General features: G+C 47.0%; 1 protein-coding gene across 1 annotated transcript in view; it reads right to left on the bottom strand.

Moving 5' to 3' along the window:
- The window catches only part of kat6a (K(lysine) acetyltransferase 6A), a 69,795-nt gene extending 68,120 nt beyond the window's left edge, over positions 1-1,675 (bottom strand). The window contains exon 1 of the mRNA XM_056288170.1: positions 1,560-1,675. The gene's annotated coding sequence lies outside the window, so the exon portion shown is untranslated. The remainder of the gene's footprint in view (positions 1-1,559) is intronic.
- Positions 1,676-23,364: the final 21,689 nt, after the last annotated feature.

The raw sequence follows: 23,364 nt of genomic DNA, 5'->3' as shown, positions 1-23,364 counted from the left end.
CTTTGTAAGGGGTGGCAGTATCTCAGGAGTTTAGAGCAGGCCATCTGGCAACTGCAGGCTTGCTGTTGGATCCTTGGCCTCTCCTGGCAAAATTGTTGAGGTGCCCCTGAGCAAGACACCTAACCCCTAAGTGCTCCTGATGAGCTGGTTGTTACCTTGCATTGTTGACACTGTCATCGGTGTGTGTGTGTGTGTGTGTGTGTGTGTGTGTGTGTGTGTGTGTGTGTGTGTGTGTGTGTGTGTGTGTGTGAGGCATTCGTTGACTGTAAAGCATTTTGAGTAGCTGTAGCAGCTAGAAAAGCGCTATATAAAATGCAGCCTATTTTAATATCAAATGTCCCCCTGCCTGCCGCCCAATGACTGCTGGGATAGGCTCCAGCATCCCGGCGACCCTGACAGCAGGATAAGCGGTTTGGATACTGGATGGATGGAATGGCCAACATGTTTTTGTAGGCTGTAGTGGGGGCGTGCAACATATCGGGCATGATTTTGATATCCGTCCCGATGCACTGATAAAACATTTTTAGGTAAGTGTCGGCCGATACCGACATATCGTTTACCCCTAACTGTTACCCCTGTTGTATTTCTAGTGTCTGTGGCATACACCTGCTAGGGGCTTTGAATCACCCCATCCAGCAACAGTCTTCACCTTCCACTTGCCACGGCGGCCCTCGCCGCTCTCACCCCTTCCCTCGGTTATCTGCACCCTATCCATCTACTAAGCACGAGCCTCCTTTCTCCAACTGCGGCCCCTCACTCCGCTCGGCCCCTCCTGCCTCCTGCTCCGGTGCTGAGACTGGACCTCAGCCAACCCAAACAAACGTTTAGCATCTCTTTCAGCTAAAAAGAAATTTCACGCTGCGATTGCTGAGTTGGTTTTGTCGTCATTGCACTGTTGTGAGTATTTCGTTTGCTTAGCCCTGATGGTTATGCTTCTTCGCCACGCCACGTTTATGTTCCGTTTACAGCGAATGTTTGTCTTTCTCTCTCGGTTGTTTATCGTGACTCAGCCAGGTTCCTCCTGGCTTATTAATAGCTTTTGCCATTGTTTTTCCTCTCTAAATCTATGTGTGGTCACGTGCGGAATTCCTTATTGTGAAATAGGATCCGATTTCATCGCCTGTTAAGTCTTATTTAATCAGGATGTTTACAAATTGAGCACAGCTGAAAGGTCCGTAGGGGACCTTCTTGAAACAGACAAGGTTTCTCCAAACATGACTAATTTACTATCCATCCACATCTAATCCTTAGCAGCTCGGTCTGACTCTTGTCTGCATCTGGCACGTGGAGAGGTCATGGCATTTGACGAAGGGTTGTAGGGCTCGAGTGTGGTCTCGGTCTCAAGTCCACATTTTGAAGGTCTTGGTCTCATCTCGGACCTCACACCATAATGACTCAGACTTGACTACTACCATTACAGGTATGGTGTTTGATTGGACTTCTGGTGTCAGTCTTTACAGAAGTTTTTAAACCATTGGTCTTGACTTGGACTCGCCACCTTAAAGTCTTGGACCCCAGCCCCCACCCCCCCAATAGAATTGACCCAAATCTGGTCTCACCTTGAGGGGTCTCGACTTCCAAGGCTGATTCACTTGTCACGCTCTGAAGAATCACAAGCAAACATGGTCAGTTGACATCTCGAAAACGATTTAAGCTGAAAATAAAAATGCTCTCCAGTCTGTTGCCGTTATGTTCATCACCTGGACTCCACAAAATGAAAACCCTTTTTTTTTTTAGCAGCACTATCGAGTGCAGCTGTGAGTGACTCAAGTCAATCTGTGCACCACTCATACAGAGCCATATTACTACTTGGAGTTCCTGTTTTGTTTTTGTTTTTTAAATTGGGGGGGGGTTGTGATTTTGTAGGAGTCTTGTGCACAGATAGGCAAGCAGAAGCCAGGACTGCTTTTGTCTGTGTGAACTAGCAAGCTTCCTGCTGTGGCTGGCCCCATGCCAAGTCCCAAAACCTAAACTCCAACCGCAAACCCCCCACCCCACCCCCATCCCCTCCAACCACCCCTCCCATCCTGGAATGGGTTGAAACATACAACGGAAATTTCCAGGGCCTGTCCACCCAAGTGCGTGCCCCCACCCGTTCCCCACCCCTTGTGGCCCATGTTCCCTCCCCTGCTAAATCCAAAGGGACAGAGAGCAGCTGGAAGGTGAAGTACACAGCTTGTTGGAGAGCTCGGAGCAGCGGCCTCGCCTCGCCTCGCCTGGACTGACACACACTTAAGGGATTAAGCTGAAAGTCAAGCCAGACACCTCTTGCACTCCCAAGTACCGGGAGAACCCTTTCTGTCTCAAATCACCCTGAAAACACAACCTACTTCACTCATACCTCAGACTACTCCACAATGCTTTGGAGTAGTATACTTGTATGCCAAAGACATTAGCCTTCAAGAGACAAGATGGGAACTGTGGAACCATTCGTTTTGACAAATAAGTTGTCCTATCAGGGTTTAGGTTGTTTTAATGTACATTAGTTTCAAGCAGGGGCCTCTGTGAGGCAATTAAAATGCAAAAAAATTACTTGGGCCTTAACACTATAAATCCCTAATGGTGCAGAGGCAACAGTTACTATATTAGATATTGCCAAAGCTTTTAAACACCCAACAGGCACAATTTTCGCAATTTTCAGTTGTTTTAGGATGTTAGAGCAGTTACTTGTATTAGAAGCTTGGGTTATAAGCCAAAAACGTGATTTCTCATCTGTTTTTCTACATTTCATGAAAGTCCCTTTCATGTCTGATGGAGATTTGTGATCTAATTAATTCTGCCTTTTCTGAAGTCCTGGTCGCCTGTTAACATGAGCCATTGCTCTATGCATTATAATTCACTGATATTGTGTATTTCAGCTGGGTGGCCAAATTCTTTCTGGTTATACTCCAGGCAATGGTCCAAACCACTATCACCAGCAGCCATGGGCAGAAAAGCACTAACATGCCAGACAGGTCCAGACATTGAGCACTTTTGCCTGGGAGTGAGTAAATCCACTTTTAAATAAGGAACCGTACTGTAGAAATATCCATGTTTCCATTCAATAAAAAGCATCTATATGTCCTATGTTTACACATCGTCCGCCTGTTTCGGATGCAAGCCTGCAACAGTCTGTGCTCCTTTCCAAGTTGAAGTCTTCAAGGAGTATGCAGAGGTCTTGTGTTTGCCGAGCAGGATGCATCTCCGACTACAATGCACCCACCAGGATCCCCTCTCTCACACACATTCCTGTGGGCCTAGTTGTGAGAGACTTAACCTCTGGAGCTCAACAGGCTTTGTCTATGGCTCTCCCCCTTCGTCTCTGCCCACCACAAGCCAGGCTCAGCCTCTACCCCCCACCTTTTACTAGGCCTTCAGTTACACAACAATCTTTTCTACCCTCAGCCTCAGAGCGCCAATCCCTTCCACCACTAGATCAATTCTGCAAGAGAGAAAGATTCACTACATAAAGGATATGCTGGTTGGTCTACAAATGAACCCAAACGACCTGTACTGTCCCGATTTTATCATTATGTGTTAGGCTGTATATTACAAGCCAGGCGGTTCACGGTCATTTATGTTAATAATACCACTCCCAAATTACCTCTGGGAATTGGAAGCAAAAAAATGTATATAGATCCATGAATGATGAGCCCTCCACGGCCAACCTAAATCGCATTACAGAGCCAATCATGATCTTTATTGTTATTGTGTAAACCATGATGAATCAGTTATTCACTCAATGTGACCCATAATTGAATAATTAGATTCCCGTCTGTGTAAAGATATGCATGTTTGTCTCCCCCCTGTGCCCACAGTAGGTAACAGATGGGTTATGTTACGTAATCATATTGCTGCAAATTAAAATCAGTAGCAATCCTGAAATATGTGTAACAAAGTGGATTGATTAAACCAATCAAAGGGATTGTAATAAATGCATGTGGCCTTATTTGGTGACAACACACACTTCAGATGTCACTGACCGAGATAGGGAACACAAAGTGTTAAAAAACAAACAAACAAAAAAACAGAAGGAGACAAATGCAAATTAATGCAGAGAGGAATGATAATACACCACCACTCATCCGTCAAACAGTCAACCTATACATTCCCTTGTTGGAAACAGGCACTCTTTAAAAGAAGATGTGATGGCACAACAAGCACATCCGTGTGTGATTGCTCCACTCAGTGTGACAGTGGCAAGCCACAGCTAGCAAACACAGATCTGGCCACCGAGAGCGAGTGTCAGTGAACTTCCCCCTTCAGGGTCACAAGACTGAGCCCAGTTGATCTGAACCCCGTCATAGCAGATGCAGCCTCAGGCCAAGAGTCCATCGCTAGCCCAACGAATCACAACATCCCCTTTTACTGCAGCCGGGGCCTGGAACTCATCAGTGATACTGGCAACACACATGGTGCTCTAAGGTCATCAATAATGACTCCATTTACTTAACACTGACCCAAACACCTGCCCATCCGTCACCTCTGACACATGTCAGCTCTTTCCATTGCTTACACAGCGCCAACCAGCTGCATTTCTGCTGCCGTAGATCTCGATCAGGTTAACTCTGGCATCAGGAGGCTGTTTCCATTAGTACACCTAATGAACCATCAGTGAAGTGGTTAAACTACTGTCTTGGTTACATGTGTGTATGGTTACGAACCATGGAAAAGCTCCGTGTTGGCAATTGCCACTTTACTTGGTGGTCAAAGCTTCTTATTCCGATTACGTCCTCTGCTGGCTAGTTGTATGCCTCCAGAACAGGTTCATTACCCAATCATATCAGAATCAGAACCAGAATCAGAATCAGAATCAGAATCAGAACACTTTATTCATCCCCGAGGGCAAATTGGGTTCTATTACAGACACTCACGCTCTAGTTAAAAAAAAAAACTAAACACTAATAAGATACAAGATAACAAGAAAATAGAAACAAGAAAAACAGAAACAAATAAAAATAGAAGATAAAATAAATAGAAATAAGAACAAAATATATCAACAAGCATGGTGCACGTAACACCCTATCTATACTGCACTACCACAGCACAAAACAAACAGCACAAACAAAACCCGACAGGGTAAAACAAGTCGAAGGGCCGGTCCAATGACTATTAACTCTGAGCGTCTGACACTTTGAGTCTGAGGGAGGAGTTGTAAAGTTTGATGGCCACAGGCAGGAATGACCTCCTGTGGCGCTCTGTAGTGCATTTTGGCAGAATGAGTCTATTACTAAAAGTATTCCTGTGCCCAACCAGCACATCATGGAGTGGGTGGGAGACATTGTCCATGATGGCACATAATTTCAACAGCATCCTCCTCTCAGAAACCGCTGCCAGAGAATCCAGTTCCACCCCCACAATGTCACCGGCCTTGCAGATCAGTTTATTGAGCCTGTTTGCATCCGCTACACTCAACCTGCTGCCCTAACACACAACAGCAAACAGGAGAGCACTGGCCACCACAGACTCATACCACATCCTGAGCATTGTTTGGCAGATTTTGAAGGACCTCAACCTCCTCAAAAAGTAGAGACGGTTCTGTCCCTTCTTGTAGAGGGCATCAGTTTCTTAGCCCAGTCCAGTTTATTGTCTATATACACCCCCAGGTACTTGTAGTATTCCACAGTGTCCACAGTAACCCCCTGGATGGAGACAGGGGTCACTGGTGTCATGTCCCTCCTCAGATCAACAACCAGCTCCTTTGTCTTAGTCACATTGAGCTGCAGATGGTTCTGCTCACACCATGAGACAAAGTTTCCCACCACAGCTCTGACTCAGCCTCCTCGCCCTTACTGATGCATCCGACTATAGCAGAGTCATCAGAGAACTTCTGAAGATGGCAGGACTCTGTGTGGTAGCTGAAGTCCATGGTGTAGAGGGTGAAAGGGAAGGGAGACAGGACTGTCCCCTGTGGAGCCCCAGTGTTGCTGACCACTCTGTCTGACACATAGTGTTGCAAGTGCACATACTGTGGTCTACCAGTAAGGTAGTCAACAATCCAGGACACAAGAGGGGGCATCTGCATTGCTGTCAGCTTCTCACCCAGTAGAGCTGGCTGGAAGGTATTGAAGGCACTAGAGAAGTCAAAGAACATGACCCTCACAATGCTTGTTGGCTTATCCAGGTGGTCGTAGGCACGGTTAAGCAGGGAAATGATGGCATCCTCAACTCCCAGTTGGGGCTGGTAGGCAAACTGGAGGGGGTCTAAGTGTGGCTTGACCGTGGGCCGAAGCTGCTCCAGGATAAGTCTTTCCAGGGTCTTCATAATGTGTGAAGTCAATGCTTCCTGTCTGCAGTCCTTGGAGTCCCTGGGACGCGGCATTTTAGGCACAGGAATGAGGCAGGACGTCTTCCACAGCACGGGGACCCTTTGAAGCCTAGGGCTCATGCTGAAGACATGATGAAGCACTCCACATAACTGAGGGGCACAGGCTTTGAGCACTCTGGGGCTAACATCATCCAAGCCTGCCGCCTTGCTTGTGTGAAGTCTCATCAACTGTCTTCTGACATGGTCAACAGTGAAGCACACTGTAGGTGTCATTCAAGTAATGATAATTATTTGTATTTTGACAGCATGTAGTATGAATAAATGTACGTTAGGGCTACTGAAATGGAAATACGGTAAGTGGCTGTTTATGAGTATGAGCAAACACAGATGTAAGTTGATATTCTGAATATGTATTTATTCATATCCATATTAAATTTTCATAGCCTTTATCTATCTATCTATCTATCTATCTATCTATCTATCTATCTATCTATCTATCTATCTATCTATCTATCTATCTATCTATCTATCTATCTATCTATCTATCTATCTATCTATCTATCCTCTCTGGGATGACACTGTGTTAGATGGTGTTAGATGTCACACCATTCTCAAAGCCTGGTGCTCTGGCCCACACCAATCCTCCTGCTGTTTTGGTTGTTCTGGCTGAGAGTATAGCTTTTACCAGGAAACCTGCACATCACTACTCCCACAGTAAACATGACAGATGTCTTGTGCAGAATAGACTCAGGGTCGGTCAGTGTCCTGAAGGAAACGTTTGTTGAATGGCTCTTTCCAGGAGGAAACGAAACAGGCTCTATTTTTCATTTTAACAAATTCCGCAGACTCCATTTTTTATAGTGTTGCTGCTGCTTGATTAACCTATATAAATTGAGATTGACATAGTTAACGAGAGCACTTTGGACCTATTGAGGTTCATCTGTGCTGTGGTTGAATGCCCAGCTTCCCGTTGTTTCAGTCTAAAGCTCATCGAGTGTGGATATGCCCAGATAGTCTGAAGCTTTGCAGACTGACACACACACACACACACACACACACACACACACACACACACACACACACACACACACACCAACATAGACTCAAGCCACATGTCTTAAAATGTGTGATGTGCTTGTTTTTTTGTATTTCTCCGTCGTGTTTTTTTTTTTCAAATTTAACAAACACATAAACAGTAACAGAAAATCACAGAAAGTTGAATCAGTTCATCTGGACACAGCGTTTATTGAGAGAAATGTCTCATCACTCATCTAAGTGGCCCCATCAGTCTAAACTGACTGCAGGTATCCCCACCCTTATAAACTATACATACTGTGGCATAACGACCGAAACCAACAATCGGTTTCGTATGCATATTTGCCGTGACCATTAACTAGAGTTTCAGTGGCCATGTGTACTATTCACAGAGGATTTGGGAATGTTTGCAATCACAGCATCATAAGATGGTGACAGGTGTACTCTTAGCCCCCCTTGGCTCAGGGATGGTTCTTCCGTCTTAACATGGTTGATGGTCTCTTTGACTCCCTGTTCAAACCAGCGTTCCTCTCTATCAAGGATGTGCACATCCTCATCCTTGAAAGCGTGGCCACTGGCCTGTAGATGGGTGTAGACTGTGGAGTCCTGGCCTGATGTGTTAGCTCTCCTGTGTTGTGCCATCCTCTTGGCCAGCCTCTGTTTAGTTTCCCCGATATACCAATCGCGGCAATCCTCCTGGCACTTAATGTACACTATATATTGCTCTGTTTGTGCTGGGGGACCAGGTCCTTGGAGTGGACCAATTTCTGGCGCAGTGTGTTTTGGGGTTTGAAAGCAACCGAGACACAGTGTTTGGAAAATGCGCGTCTTAACTGTTCTGACACTCCCACCACATGTGGAATCACCACTGGTTTAAGCTTATGCAGCTGTTGTCCTTCTCCTCTCTCCGATCAGCTGGTGCACTCTTTGGGCGTCTTCCTGGCTTTGACAAACGCCCAGTTAGGATAACCACACTTAACCAGGACCTGTTTATCAGTGGTTCCCCAGCTGCTGTGTCAGTGGGGACGTTGTCAGCTCAGGGGTACAGCATCCTGATGACTCCTGGTTTGTGCTCCAGTGGATGATGAGAGTCAAACCCGAAGTACTGATCAGTATGTGTTGGTTTATGGTACATTTCAACAATCAAATGTCCCCATCACCAACTGCAATTTCACAGTCTAAGAAGGCTAACCTGTCATTCTTCACATCCTCCCTGTTGAACTTGTCCACAGAGTTAATGAGGTCGGTGAAATGTGGGACGTCCTGAGATTTAATTTTAACCCAGGTGTTGTCCACAAATCTGAACCAATGGCTTGGTGGTGTCCCTGGATAGGACATCAGAGCCCTCTTTTCCACTTCCTCTCAGGGATGGGCAACATGATCCAGAAAAGGCCAAGTGTGTAACTGCTTGGTTGGAACAAAGACCTGCACCCACACCGGCCCTTTCTAGATCATGTTGCCCATCCCTGCTCCTTAATACAAGTTGGCCACTATAGGTAAGACTGGGGAACTTGTTAGGGCTCGGTCTGTTGACCAACCTGGCAACCAGCAATGAGAGCGGGGGAAGGGCGCGTCTGAAACACCTGCAGCCTACCTACTCGTTTACCACTCTAGTATAAGTTTGTTTGCTTTCCAGAACTCGTCGCGAGTTCGTCCTGAACAGTCCCGTGAGTAAATTCTTCGTCTCGGGTTTTGTGACATTTCTGTGTCTCCCGGTGGAGTACAGATTGTAGTATTCTCCGTGTTTTTGCTTGTTTGATTATTCCCTTGTGTCAGTTCTCCTTGAGAGCTTGTTCGGAGAAGAACTCTCTTTGTGTTTTCCCCATTGGATTTTCCCATCGTGATTTTCTAGTTGAGATCAAGTTTTTGATATTCTAATTTCTCCTCTCTCACTGTGGATCTTATTACTCGGTTGGACTTCTACCTTAAAGGAGCAGTTTGTGTTTTTTTTTCCCTTTCGGACTTTAAAGGAGCAGTTTGTGTTTTTTTCCCTTTCGGACTTTAAAGGAGCAGTTTACGTTTTTTCCCTTTCGGACTTTAAAGGAGCAGTTTACGTTTTTTCCCTTTCGGACTTTAAGGGAGCAGTTTACGTTTTTTCCTTTTCGGATTAAGGGGGCAGTTTACGTTTTCCCATTTTTAAGAAGCTATTCTCAAGTTCCGCCTGAAGCGCCTCCCCCTTCTGTCCAGGCCCGGCCGGCTCTCCTCTACGAGTCCTGCCAGGTTGGTGCTTTACTTTGTCTTGTGTTGTCGCTATTGGGTTCGTTCTACAAACCTTAACAGTACGAACTCGCCTTCACTATGAACCCAGACAACCTAGACGCCAATCCTGTCCAGGCTGCTCTCTATAAACAGATTCAGCTTACAGCCTCCCACGGCCAGCAACTACAAGAGGCCGCTGTTGCCATGCAGGGCCTCCGGGCTCAGGTGCAACCCCTCCAGGCTTCGGTGGATTCTCTTTCGGCCCAGCAAGCGGCGCTCGCGAGCCAACAAGAGGAGGTTCTTAAGCAGTTGCAAACTCTCACAGCGGCTATCACCATCCAGCCAGCTGTCCCACCAGTTCCGGCCGCCCCTCCTCCAGCAGTGCCCGCAGCCGTTGCCTTAGACAATCCTACCGTTTATGTTTCGGATTTCCGGGAGCCCAGTATCTCCAATCCCAAGCCTTTTGATGGCAACTTTGAGACCTGTGCCACGTTCATCATGCAGTGTGAGCTTGTCTTCGCCCACCATTCCAGGGGGTTCACCACAGATGCTGCAAGAGTTGCTTACGTGACTAACCTGCTGACTGGCCGCGCTGCTCAGTGGGCCACTGCTTCCTGGTCCATGGGGGCCAGTTTCTGCTCTTCCTACGATGACTTTGTGGCTGAGCTTCGGAAGGTATTCCATCATCCAGTGTACGGTCAGGATCCGGGTGTCCGATTGAGCAGGATCCAGCAGGGCAGTGGCAGTGTCACTGACTACTCAGTCGAGTTCAGGCTGGCTGCGGCTGAGAGTGGCTGGAACGACCAGTCACTTCGGGTAACCTTCCGTAGGGGCCTCAGCGATGCCGTCAAGGATCAGCTAGCCACCCGGGAGGATCCTACCTCTCTCGACGACCTTATCAGCCTTGCCATCCGCATCGATGGACGTCTCCGCGAGAGAAGGCGCGAGCGAGGTCTACGGGGAACCGTTTCTACCTCTCAGCCATCCAGAGCTTCCGAAGGGGGCTCTTCTTCGTCGCACTCCACTTCCCCTGTGGCAAGCCTCTCCTCCTCCCAGACAGTGACAGAGGAGGAACCTATGCAGCTTGGGCATACACGACTGACTCCCGCTGAACGTGAGGCCCGGTTCAAGGCAGGTCTCTGTCTTTACTGCGGTCTTAAGGGACACCGGATCAGCGAGTGTCCTACGCGGCCAAAAGATTAGGCTCACTGGGACCCCGGGAGATCCTAGTGAGCCGTCTTTCCTGTTCCCGCCATCCTGCTCCGGCTAACCATCTTGTGAGCGTTACCCTGGCTTGGGCAGACCAGCGGCTCACTGTAGGCGCACTCATCGATTCGGGAGCTGATGGGTGTTTCTTGGACTCTACGTTTGCTGCTCAAGCTAACATTCCATGTGAGGAATTGGAGAGGCCAATAGAGGCCTTTGCTCTGGATGAGCGCTGCCTGGCCAGTGTTACCCGACAGTCCTGTCCCGTGTCTCTCACTATTGCTGGAAACCATGTGGAGAGCCTTCAGTTCTTCGTCATCCAGTCTCCCTTAGTTCCTGTGATCTTGGGGCGTCCCTGGTTGGCTCAGCATGAGCCACACATTGCTTGGTCGTCTGGTAACATTTTGGAGTGGAGCTCCTCCTGTCACGCCCGGTGTCTTCAGGCCGCACCTGGTCCAGCAGTCCAGACTGTTCCGATTGCCCCTCCTCCCGATCTTTCCTCTGTTCCTCCCGAGTATCATGATCTCGGGGAGGTCTTCAGCAAGACGCGGGCTCAGTCTCTCCCTCCGCATCGGCCATTTGATTGTGCTATCAACCTCCGTCCTGGGGCCTCTCTCCCTAGCAGTCGTCTTTACAGCCTTTCCATTCCCGAGAAGGCTGCTATGGACGATTACATTTCAGAATCGTTGGCGGCAGGGCTCATCCGACCCTCATCCTCCCAGGTGGCAGCTGGTTTCTTTTTCGTTAAGAAGAAGGATGGTGGTCTCCGACCCTGCATTGATTATCGCCAACTCAACGACATCACCATCAAGAATAAATACCCCCTGCCTCTGATGAGCTCCACCCTCGAACCCCTGACCCAGGCGACTGTCTTCACTAAGCTGGATCTCCGGAACGCCTACCATCTCGTTCGGATCCGGAAAGGGGACGAGTGGAAGACAGCCTTTAAGACTCCCCGTGGTCATTATGAGTACCTGGTAATGCCGTTCGGCCTCACCAACGCCCCGGCGGTGTTCCAGGCACTCATGAATGACATCCTTCGCGACATGCTCGACCAATTCGTTGTCGTCTACCTTGATGACATCCTCATCTTCTCCAGGTCCCTCGAGGAGCATGTCCAGCACGTGCGGCAGGTTCTCGAACGCCTCCTTCGTAACCGGCTGTTCGTCAAGGCTGAGAAATGCCTGTTCCATTCTGAGTCAGTGGACTACTTAGGTTTTATCGTGGAGGGAGGCAAGACTCGAGCTGATCCTCGCAAGATCAAAGCGGTGGTGGAATGGCCGGATCCTAAGTCACGTAAGGAACTGCAGAGCTTCCTCGGGTTCGCGAACTTTTACAGGAGGTTCGTCCGAAACTACAGCTCTGTAGCAGAACCCCTCACCCGTCTAACCTCCCCCTCTCAGCCGTTCGTCTGGTCCCCAGCTGCTCGCTCTGCATTTCTGTCGCTCAAGGAGAGGTTCACCAGTGCCCCCGTCCTACTCCATCCCGATCCCAAGAGGCAGTTCATAGTTGAGGTGGACGCTTCGGACACCGGATTGGGGGCTGTGCTCTCCCAACGATCAGAGACCGACCAGAAGGTTCATCCTTGCGCGTTCTTCTCCCGCCGGTTCCTTCCCGCCGAGGAGAACTACGATGTTGGTAATCGGGAGCTTCTCGCTGTAGTGGCTGCACTTGAGGAATGGCGCCATTGGCTGGAGGGGGCAGAGCATCCATTTACCATCTGGACTGATCATAAGAACCTGACGTTCATCCGGGCAACCAAACGTCTCAATGGTCGGCAGGCACGGTGGGCCAGTTTCCTCAGTCGGTTCGACTTCACACTGACTTATCGTCCTGGCTCCCGCAACACCAAGGCAGATGCTCTGTCTCGTCAACACCTTAAGGAACCTGTAACGGTGGAGCCAAGTCCCGTCCTCCCTGAGACCAAGGTCGTTGGCGTGGTGACCTGGGGCCTTGAAACGGTGGTCAAGCGCGCCTTGCGCTCCAGTCCAGCCCCGAGCAACGTGCTGCCTCGCCGACTGTTTGTTCCGGACTCAGTGAGGTCTCGGGTCCTCAAATGGGGCCACACCAGTCAGCTCGCTTGCCACCCTGGAGTCCACCGCACTTTCACTTTCATAGCTCGACGGTTCTGGTGGCCCACTATGAGGAGGGACGTCAAGGAGTTCGTCATGGCCTGCACCATCTGTGCCCGCAGCAAGGCCTCTCACCAGGCACCGGCTGGTCTGCTGCAGCCCCTTCCTATTCCCAGTCGGCCCTGGTCCCATGTGGCGTTGGATTTTGTCTCTGGACTTCCTCCGTCTCAGGGCAACACAGTGATCCTGACGGTGGTGGATCGCTTCAGCAAGGGTGTTCACCTGGTGGCTTTGCCTAAGCTTCCTTCTGCTTCAGAAACCGCTGACCTCCTGATGAGCCACGTCTTCCGTTTGCATGGACTTCCCAAGGACATTGTGTCAGACAGAGGGCCCCAGTTTGTTTCCCGTGTGTGGCGTGCTTTCTGCAAGGGGTTGGGCGCCTCGGTCAGCCTTTCGTCGGGATATCATCCGCAGACTAACGGACAGACTGAGAGGATGAACCAGAGTGTGGAATCTGCTCTCCGTTGCGTCGCTGCCAAGAAGCCAACCTCCTGGAGTCAGTTTCTCCCCTGGGTCGAGTGTGCGGTCAACTCCCTGGTGGCTCCCGTAGAGGGGGGGGTACTGTTAGGGCTCGGTCTGTTGACCAACCTGGCAACCAGCAATGAGAGCGGGGGAAGGGCGCGTCTGAAACACCTGCAGCCTACCTACTCGTTTACCACTCTAGTATAAGTTTGTTTGCTTTCCAGAACTCGTCGCGAGTTCGTCCTGAACAGTCCCGTGAGTAAATTCTTCGTCTCGGGTTTTGTGACATTTCTGTGTCTCCCGGTGGAGTACAGATTGTAGTATTCTCCGTGTTTTTGCTTGTTTGATTATTCCCTTGTGTCAGTTCTCCTTGAGAGCTTGTTCGGAGAAGAACTCTCTTTGTGTTTTCCCCATTGGATTTTCCCATCGTGATTTTCTAGTTGAGATCAAGTTTTTGATATTCTAATTTCTCCTCTCTCACTGTGGATCTTATTACTCGGTTGGACTTCTACCTTAAAGGAGCAGTTTGTGTTTTTTTTCCCTTTCGGACTTTAAAGGAGCAGTTTGTGTTTTTTTCCCTTTCGGACTTTAAAGGAGCAGTTTACGTTTTTTCCCTTTCGGACTTTAAAGGAGCAGTTTACGTTTTTTCCCTTTCGGACTTTAAGGGAGCAGTTTACGTTTTTTCCTTTTCGGATTAAGGGGGCAGTTTACGTTTTCCCATTTTTAAGAAGCTATTCTCAAGTTCCGCCTGAAGCGCCTCCCCCTTCTGTCCAGGCCCGGCCGGCTCTCCTCTACGAGTCCTGCCAGGTTGGTGCTTTACTTTGTCTTGTGTTGTCGCTATTGGGTTCGTTCTACAAACCTTAACAGAACTCATAGCACACCCATGCTTCTGCATATAGTACTGCCCCCTGTATGTGAAGTATGTGGACTGTCGCCATCTTAAAATGCTGTGATTTTAACATTCCCAAATCCTCTGTGAATAGTACACATAGCCATTGAAACTCTAGTTGATGTTCGCGGCAATTTGCATTTGAAACCGATCGTTATCTTGGATGAGAGGCGAAACGTCTTCACAGATATATACCAAGTCCAGTTGCACTTGATTCAACTCCTTTGGATAACCATGACCTGGATGAATGAGAACATTCACAGACAAACCGATCGTTGTTTTCGATCGTTATGCCACTGTATTGTTTATAAGGGTGGGGATACCTGCAGTCAGTTTAGACTGAAGAGGTCACTTAGACGAGTGATGAAACGTTTCTTCCTCAATAAACGTTGTGTCCAGATGAACTGATTCAACCTTCTGTGATTTTCTTACCTGGATTATTGAGCATGCATAAAAAGCAACAGAAAAATGCACAAAACAGAAAAATCACACACCAAATCAACAACAGACACTGTAAAATCCACCTGCATCCATTATCCAAGCTGCTTATCCCAATCAGGGTCGCAGGATGCTGGAGCCTATCCCAGCAGCCATTGGGTGGCAGGCGGGGAGATACCCTGGACAGGCCGTCAGTCCATCACAGGGCCCCCCGGCCCCCCCACCACACCACACCACACACACACACACACACACACACACACACACACACACACACACACACACACACACACACACACACACACACACACACACACACCTAGGGACAATTTAGTACGGCCAATTCGCCTGACCTACATGTCTTTGGATTGCCTGAGCACCTGGAGGAAACCCACGCAGACACAGGGAAAACATGCAAACTCCACACAGAAGATGACCTGGAATGACCCCCAAGGTTGGACAACGGTGGGGTTCGAACCCAGCACCTTCTTGCTGTGAGGCGACCATGCTAACCACTACGCCACCATGCCGCCGATACTGCACAATGTAAAAGTTATATTGAAAGGAAAAAAGGTAAAATAAAAAGAAATGAATAAATGAAAAATAGCCATGACAATAAGTATGAACAGACTTCACAAGAACACTACAGGAAGCAAGCAAAGACCACAAATAGATAACGCAATCAGCCACTGCCTTCCAGGGACAGACAAGTGGGTCAAAGTCCCTGCAGGAAGGAGTGTAGAGGCCTCCAGAGTCTTCAGAGTTTGTCTGATTCATGGTTGAGCTCATGAGTCAGTTTCCCCAGAGGGAGAGAGGCTGATAGCTGTGATATCCACATGTTGGCTGTAGGGACCTGCGGTGCGGACCACCACTGCCAAAAATAAAAGGATTATTAACAGAGATTTGATGTCTGCATCAAAGAGATCGTGTGGTTTAACAAATAAAAAGAAGAAGTCGTTGTAAATCGTTTACAGGCAATCTCCTGAATCACAGAATGGACCTCCTTCTAAAATGTCTGAATGTGGTTACAACAGATGGATAAAAGTACCTTTGTGTGTTTTACATTTATAGCACAGGTCTGAGCTGTCGGGGAACATTTTCTGGAGGTGAATAGGTGTGACATACACTACCGTTCAAAAGTTTGGGATCACCCAAACAATTTTGTGTTTTCCATGAAAAGTCACACTTATTCACCACCATATGTTGTGAAATGAATAGAAAATAGAGTCAAGACATTGACAAGGTTAGAAATAATGATTTGTATTTGAAATAAGATTTTTTTTACATCAAACTTTGCTTTCGTCAAAGAATCCTCCATTTGCAGCAATTACAGCATTGCAGACCTTTGGCATTCTAGCTGTTAATTTGTTGAGGTAATCTGGAGAAATTGCACCCCACGCTTCCAGAAGCAGCTCCCACAAGTTGGATTGGTTGGATGGGCACTTCTTTGAGCAGATTGAGTTTCTGGAGCATCACATTTGTGGGGTCAATTAAACGCTCAAAATGGCCAGAAAAAGAGAACTTTCATCTGAAACTCGACAGTCTATTCTTGTTCTTAGAAATGAAGGCTATTCCATGCGAGAAATTGCTAAGAAATTGAAGATTTCCTACACCGGTGTGTACTACTCCCTTCAGAGGACAGCACAAACAGGCTCTAACCAGAGTAGAAAAAGAAGTGGGAGGCCGCGTTGCACAACTGAGCAAGAAGATAAGTACATTAGAGTCTCTAGTTTGAGAAACAGACGCCTCACAGGTCCCCAACTGGCATCTTCATTAAATAGTACCTGTTAGAGCCTGTTTGTGCTGTCCTCTGAAGGGAGTAGTACACACCGGTGTAGGAAATCTTCAATTTCTTAGCAATTTCTCGCATGGAATAGCCTTCATTTCTAAGAACAAGAATAGACTGTCGAGTTTCAGATGAAAGTTCTCTTTTTCTGGCCATTTTGAGCGTTTAATTGACCCCACAAATGTGATGCTCCAGAAACTCAATCTGCTCAAAGAAGTGCCCATCCAACCAATCCAACTTGTGGGAGCTGCTTCTGGAAGCGTGGGGTGCAATTTCTCCAGATTACCTCAACAAATTAACAGCTAGAATGCCAAAGGTCTGCAATGCTGTAATTGCTGCAAATGGAGGATTCTTTGACGAAAGCAAAGTTTGATGTACAAAAAATCTTATTTCAAATACAAATCATTATTTCTAACCTTGTCAATGTCTTGACTCTATTTTCTATTCATTTCACAACATATGGTGGTGAATAAGTGTGACTTTTCATGGAAAACACGAAATTGTTTGGGTGATCCCAAACTTTTGAACGGTAGTGTAAGTCCTATGGAACATTTTTAACATTTTGCTCATGAATAGAAATTGAAGTACACTTCGGGAAGATCCCATTGCAAATCTTGATGCAATCTGCAGAACTAAATGTTACCCCCGGATCACACTCCCACAGAGGCTTCGGAGTCATAAGCTGAGGAATCAGAGTACACTAGTAGAGCATAAATCTCCGAAATCATGCCTTTGAGAGATTTGGCCGAGACCATAGTATTTTCCAGTTCAGAGAGGTTCAAGCGGATCCCGTTTTTTTCTTAAAAGAGACTATATAATGACGAATTTGGAGAAATTTTTAAAAATATCTTTATGGGGAATGTTAAAGTCAGTCCTAATTTGCTCAAACAACTTTAACTAGTCGGAGACCAATAGGTCTGCAAGATCTGATAGGCCCTTGGAAGATCACTCCAACAGACCAATATTCCTAATTTGTGCCAGAAGTTCAGGATTCAAGCCAGGGGAGACCAAATGGAGATAACAGAGGGGATATGCAAACATTTCTTCATATCCCTCCAGACTAGTAGGGTGTTATAAACAATTACATTGTCATTAAGAGAATGGTTCTGATCTATACTGTTGATGAAGGGGAGGGATTTAAGCCTTCTGGGATAACATGCTGAAGATTCAAACTCAACGCATAAGGAATCCTTCCTATTTATAAACCAGTTTGTCATCATTTTAAGTTGCGCTGACCAATAGTAGAGTTGTAGATTGGGCCGGGATAAGCCTCCCAGTTTCTCTGTCGTGTTTTAATCTGTGCGCCTTTTCTTTTTTGTAATGCAGCTGTAATTTAATGATAAACCCGTTTGCTGAAAGTACGACATACTTAAATCTGACTTGACATAAACATTTCAGTGTATTTTGGTCCAAACCTCCTAATGGTACCATGAGTGCATCTGTGCAGTACGGGAGGCCCCAGTGGGAATGTAAGTCATAACCCTGGCAGTAACTGTGCCATGTTCTACCAGTTGAGCTAAAAGCTACCCAAACTAATGTAAAAATAACATGTATCACTGATTTTTTTTTTTGAGGTTGAGGTCTAACAAGAACATAGTCTGAAGCTTTTAGGGTTAGATTTACACTAGAAGGTTTACAGCCATACCAATGTGTACTCTGGCTCTGCTGAATGAGCAGGTGTGGGCTTGGCTAGTACTTGGATGGGAGACCTCCTGGGAAAACTGAGTACTGAGTTGCTGCTGGAAGTGTTGTTGGTGTGCCAGTATGGGGCAGTCTTCCCTCTGGTCACTAAACAACAAAAATCCCAGTGTCCCAGTGCAGTGATGGGGACACTGTGCTGGAGTGCCACCTTGACATGGTGGAGAAGCTTGCGTGTACCAATGATCCCAAGAGCTATGCCCAGGCGCGGATCTACGGGGTGGCAAGGGGTGGCAGCTGCAACCTCTGGGACACAGTCTTGCCACCCCATTTATAAATCAGATAATATGTTTTTAAAGTATATTTTATGTACATGCATGGTGAAGGTCAATGAGACCCGCACCAAACTCATCTCAAACAGAAGTCGCCGATTTAGAATCCCCCTCCCCCTCACAGGCGCAGATCTACGGGGTGGCAAGGGGTGGCAGCTGCCACCTCTGGGACACAGTCTTGCCACCCCTTTCTCACCCAGGAAAAAATCTCTAGATCCGCCACTGGCTATGCCGTCCAGAAGTTGGCTCCTGGTAGGGTCAACCAAGGTGGAAAGGTCAAGGGAGAGGTTCCAGATGAAGCGCGATCCAACAAAGACCTCAATGGTGGAACTGGCGGAAGATGTCTACAAGTCACAATGGCAGTGAAGGCGTATGAAGGTTGCAACAGAGGGTGGTTCCCAATTGTCTTGGTTCTCCATGCCATTGGACTCTGGCCACCCCCTGCCAAGGACCGTGTGGTGGCTGCAGGTGCATCAGCCACTCCACGTAAAAAAGCCAATCATGCGCAGGCGTCCTCCCATTATGCAGCTCCAGGATCAGCCTCTATGCCCACCTGAAGACCCAGTAGGAAAGTCATAGAGACTGCCAATGATAATCCTGTAGTAGATGCCGTCCTTTGGATGAGATGTTTGTAATGACCTACTTTTCACTCTCACAGATGATAACACCGTTTCTGAATTAGCCGTGGAACTTCGGCATGTTTATTTCGCTCCATGCATAATGTGCACATAATCCGACTGACTCTTGTCTACCTTCCTGCTCCCCTGGCTGCTCTGTTTGCTATCCCATAACTCCCTGTGTCCTTAAAGGTGTATTCCCCTAATACTGAACATCACAATGTTAAACCGAGGTCCTGACTCACTGTGGTCACTAAGATCCCATGGCACTTATCGAAAGAGCATGGGGTCCTCCAGTGTCCTGGTACAATTCCCAGCCTGGCTCTCTCCTAATCACCCCCCCCCCCCATGTAATTGGCTCAATGATTCCTCCCTCCTCCACTCAAGCTGATGTGATGTGTGGTGAGCGTTCTGCTGCAAAATGGTTGCCGTGCATCACCAAGGTGGGTGCTACACATTGGTGGTGGTTGAGTTGAGTTCCTCCCCTTAACTGTGAAGTGCTTAGGGTGTGAAGGTAAAGCACTATATAAATGTAATCCATCAACCCTATCTAAAACATTCCTTCACTGAGAGTCAAATCTCCATCTAAGCTCATTTTCCTATAAAAACATCAGGTTTGATGTAAATCCATTCAACAGAGTCATAATCACGCTCTGGTTACACAATCCAGAAATATGGTGTGATACTGGCGATCGTAAACAATGTAATAGTTCAAAACCATTTATTAATGACCTCCATGTATATTGCATGACTGCTGGGATAGGCTCCAGTATCCCTGCAACCCTGAGTAAGGATAAGCGGCTTGAATAATGAATGAATCCATGTATATGCTGTAATTTGCAGTTAGGAAGACACTGCTTTGTTATTGATTCATCCCATATTACAACAATGTAAAACAAATTTTTTTTTGCCAAAATGACACCTGGATATGAGCTTTAAATTATTTCATAAAGCAAAGTAGGCCTTTTAAGTCATCCGCAGACAAAATGATAATGTCTGCACTGGATTTTCCCCTAGAATGCCTATTTAATACAGGGCTCCTGTGTGTACCCAAAGTTAAAAAGAAGTCAGCCAGTAGCAGGGCCTTTTCCTTTCGGGCCCCGTTCTTGTGGAATAACCTGCCTGCTGTCGTCAATCAGTCTGCTGAGTCCTTTAACTCCAAACTTAAAACTCATCTTTTTGCCTTAGCTTACAATTAGTTGCCTTTAAGTTGAGTGCTTCACAACCTGTACTGCATGTCAAGTCAGTTTCTGTCTCAATGAATTTACCAACCACTGTTCTGCCGATGAGATTATTGAGTACAGATTGACTATTGCAAACTCTTCTCTTCTCTTGTCTTTTCTCTCTCTCTGAATGATGTCTTCTGCTTTCTCTTCTTCTGTGTATGTGAATGGTGTGATGTGAGTCTCCCTTGTGTGCACGTGCAGTCTGTCCTCCTCCCAGGTCGCTATGGTGATGGTGGTCGCCACCTGGATGTTGTTTGGCATCCTCTTCATCACATTCTTTGTATATCTTATAAATCCATATAATTTTGTTATCCTGTTTCAGGGTTATATCCTTCTCTCTCTCTCCGATGTGTGACTACTATTTTTTCTTGTTTCTTCTCCTGTGTGTATGTGAGTGGTGTGATGTGAGTCTACCCTGTGTGCATGTGTAGTCTGTCCTCCTGTCAGGTCTACATGGTGATGGTGGTCACATGGCTCAGGTCCTAGGCTGTTCTGGTGGCATCTGGACACTGCTTGGCATCCTCCTCCTCATCCATCCATCCATTATCCAAGCCGCTTATCCAGGGTTGCGCGATGCTGGAGCCTATCCCAGCAGTCACTGGGCAGCAGGCAGGGAGACACCCTGGACAGATCGTCAGTCCATCACAGGGCTCACTCACTCACTCACTCACACACACACACACACACACACACACACACACACACACACACACACATTGCCGCTTGCAGACAATTTAGTATGGCCGATTCCCCTGGCCTACATGTCTTTGGACTGTGGGAGGAAACTAGCACCCAGCAGAAACCCACACGGAGAACATGCAAACTCCACACAGAGGATGACCTGGGATGACCCCAAGGTTGGACAACCCCGGGGTTCGAACCCAGGACCTTCTTGCTGTGAAGTGACCGTGCTAACCACTGCGCCACCATTCTGCCCTTTGTCATCACATTCTTCATATATCTTATAATTCCATTATCCTTTCAATGCTCTGTAAATTGTTTTATTCTGTGCACACAACATCCATTGCACGTCTGTCGGTCTTGGGAAAGAGACCCCTCCTCTGTTGCTCTCCTTACGGGTTCTTCCTGTTTTGTTCTTACTGTTAAAGGGTTTTCTTTTTAGGGAATTGTTCCTTATCCGATGCGAGGGTCTAAGGACAGGATGTTGTATTGCTGTAAAGACCCCCGAGGCAAATTTGTAATTTGTGATATTGGGCTATGCAAATAAAATTGACTTGAAAGAAAATGCTTCTGTCAGTCAAATCCATTTTACACACTCATTGTGCGTGAAACCTTTTCTTGCAAGGGGAGCCACCTGTTTAGGGCAGTTTGTTTTTCTGCAGCCACAGCTGTAGCACGCAGACAGGCTGAGACGGCAAACCAAACCGAGTAGCTCCAGGGACTCGAGCTCCTGTCCTGCCTTTGTTTATTGCTCTCCTCCTGCTGGCTTTAGCACCACTAGAAAGCTATGCGGGGCTTAGCCCTGTGCGCTTCCAAATCAATAGAGGGCTCGTAGTACACAGCACAGAGAAGACCGGGGTAGTGGGACAAGTTCATACCCTTCAGTGACTAATTGACTAATTGAAACGACCAAAGTTGGTGAGCCTAAGGCTCAAGTAATGTTTTGTTTTTGTACTGAATGTTCATTCAGTATCCAACACGGCTTAAAATAAAATGCATTTAGCTTGAAAGCTCCACACTTCATTATTCCATATTCATCAAAAAGATCAACGCTGTTATTAGTACTGGAGAAACAGGAAACTATAATGTGATTTATTGCCCCATCTCTAGAAGTCTTTTTGTGTGTGTGTGTGTAGACAGATGATAGGCTGAGAGTCGAAACCATAAGGTCACTCGCATGAATTTTCATTGGAGCAGCCACGAAGTGAACCAGGCACAGTTAAGAGACCGAGAGGTGGAAGAGGGAATAATAGAGTAGAGCAGGAGAGTTTCAGTGGAAAGAAATGGACTCCATTTTTGCAGGTCCCCCTCTCCAGCTGTCAGCCTGCTCCCTGTCCCATGGGGGGTTGCCACGGTGACAGGAGGCCACATGTCTTTGGGGCGTCGTTTTGGTGAAAGGACTCCATTGTTCTTGTGTTAAGCTGTCTTCACTATGCCCGTCTGCCAGGGACAGGGGCTTCAGACTCACAGCCTCACACACACACACACACACACACACACACAGAGCGAGAGAGGACAACTCCTCAGTCCCCTTGGATAGTAATGCAGCAGTCAAGCTGAATACAATCACCTACAACACATTAAACTGATTTAAAGGCAGCCATTCGGGGGGGGCATAATCATGGGCAAATTATAGTTAAAAAAGACAAATTTTTTTCCAATTATAAAAATAATATACAATTACTCTTTATGAATGTCTTAAAGTGTACGGCTTCTGACAACAAGATTATTTCATACCGCTGCTGTAGTGCAGCAAATACGAATGCGATAATCAGCAGTGTCGACATGTCTCCACCAGATGGCGACGTGGTTCCATCAAGTACAACAGGCCTATATTAACTGGTGGGTACATGAGCCCATCCATCCGTCATCTGGTGGGAATTTCGCAGAGACCTTGGCATGGACTCTAAACTAAAACCTCTGGTGTCCTTCAGCTGACTGACTCCAACTTGATGTAAGAGGAGTGAGTCAATTATCTGGTGATGGATAGATTAAAGCCATGCAGTATTCTAGGGCCAATTTTCCAATGTGAACAGAATTTGAATTTTATCAGGTCTCTATTCCCGTATCCGACAGATGGATGGCGCCAGATAAAAGGGGTTGCGTTAAACTGAGTGAATTTTGGAATCTGGGTTTGGGTTCATCCACTCAGTTCAAAATGTAAATTATCAGTGGTTCACATGATGATTTAAGTCTTTTTTTTATAGATCGTGTTAAAAGGACGTCACAGTAAAACAATTTTCAACTTCTGAGCCTCAAAGATTATCAACTCCCTGGACTGTGCATTCAGTTAGAACATCACATATGTGAAGACATCTCTATCAAAAATTTGCAGACTCACAACTGCCCCAGCCCCATAAAAAATAAAACATTGACTGACAAACCTCTAAGGTTACCCTACCGCATTACACACCATCAAACAAGGTCCATAATTTATTTTTCTTGTGTAAGGCATATTTTCCCTTTCTACTATTCC

Source organism: Lampris incognitus, chromosome 1 (genome assembly GCF_029633865.1).
Source record: "Lampris incognitus isolate fLamInc1 chromosome 1, fLamInc1.hap2, whole genome shotgun sequence".
In the NCBI taxonomy this organism is placed as follows: Eukaryota; Metazoa; Chordata; class Actinopteri; order Lampriformes; family Lampridae; genus Lampris; species Lampris incognitus.
The sequence above is the reverse complement of the archived record's forward strand: the minus strand, read 5'-3'. Positions and strand labels throughout refer to the sequence as shown.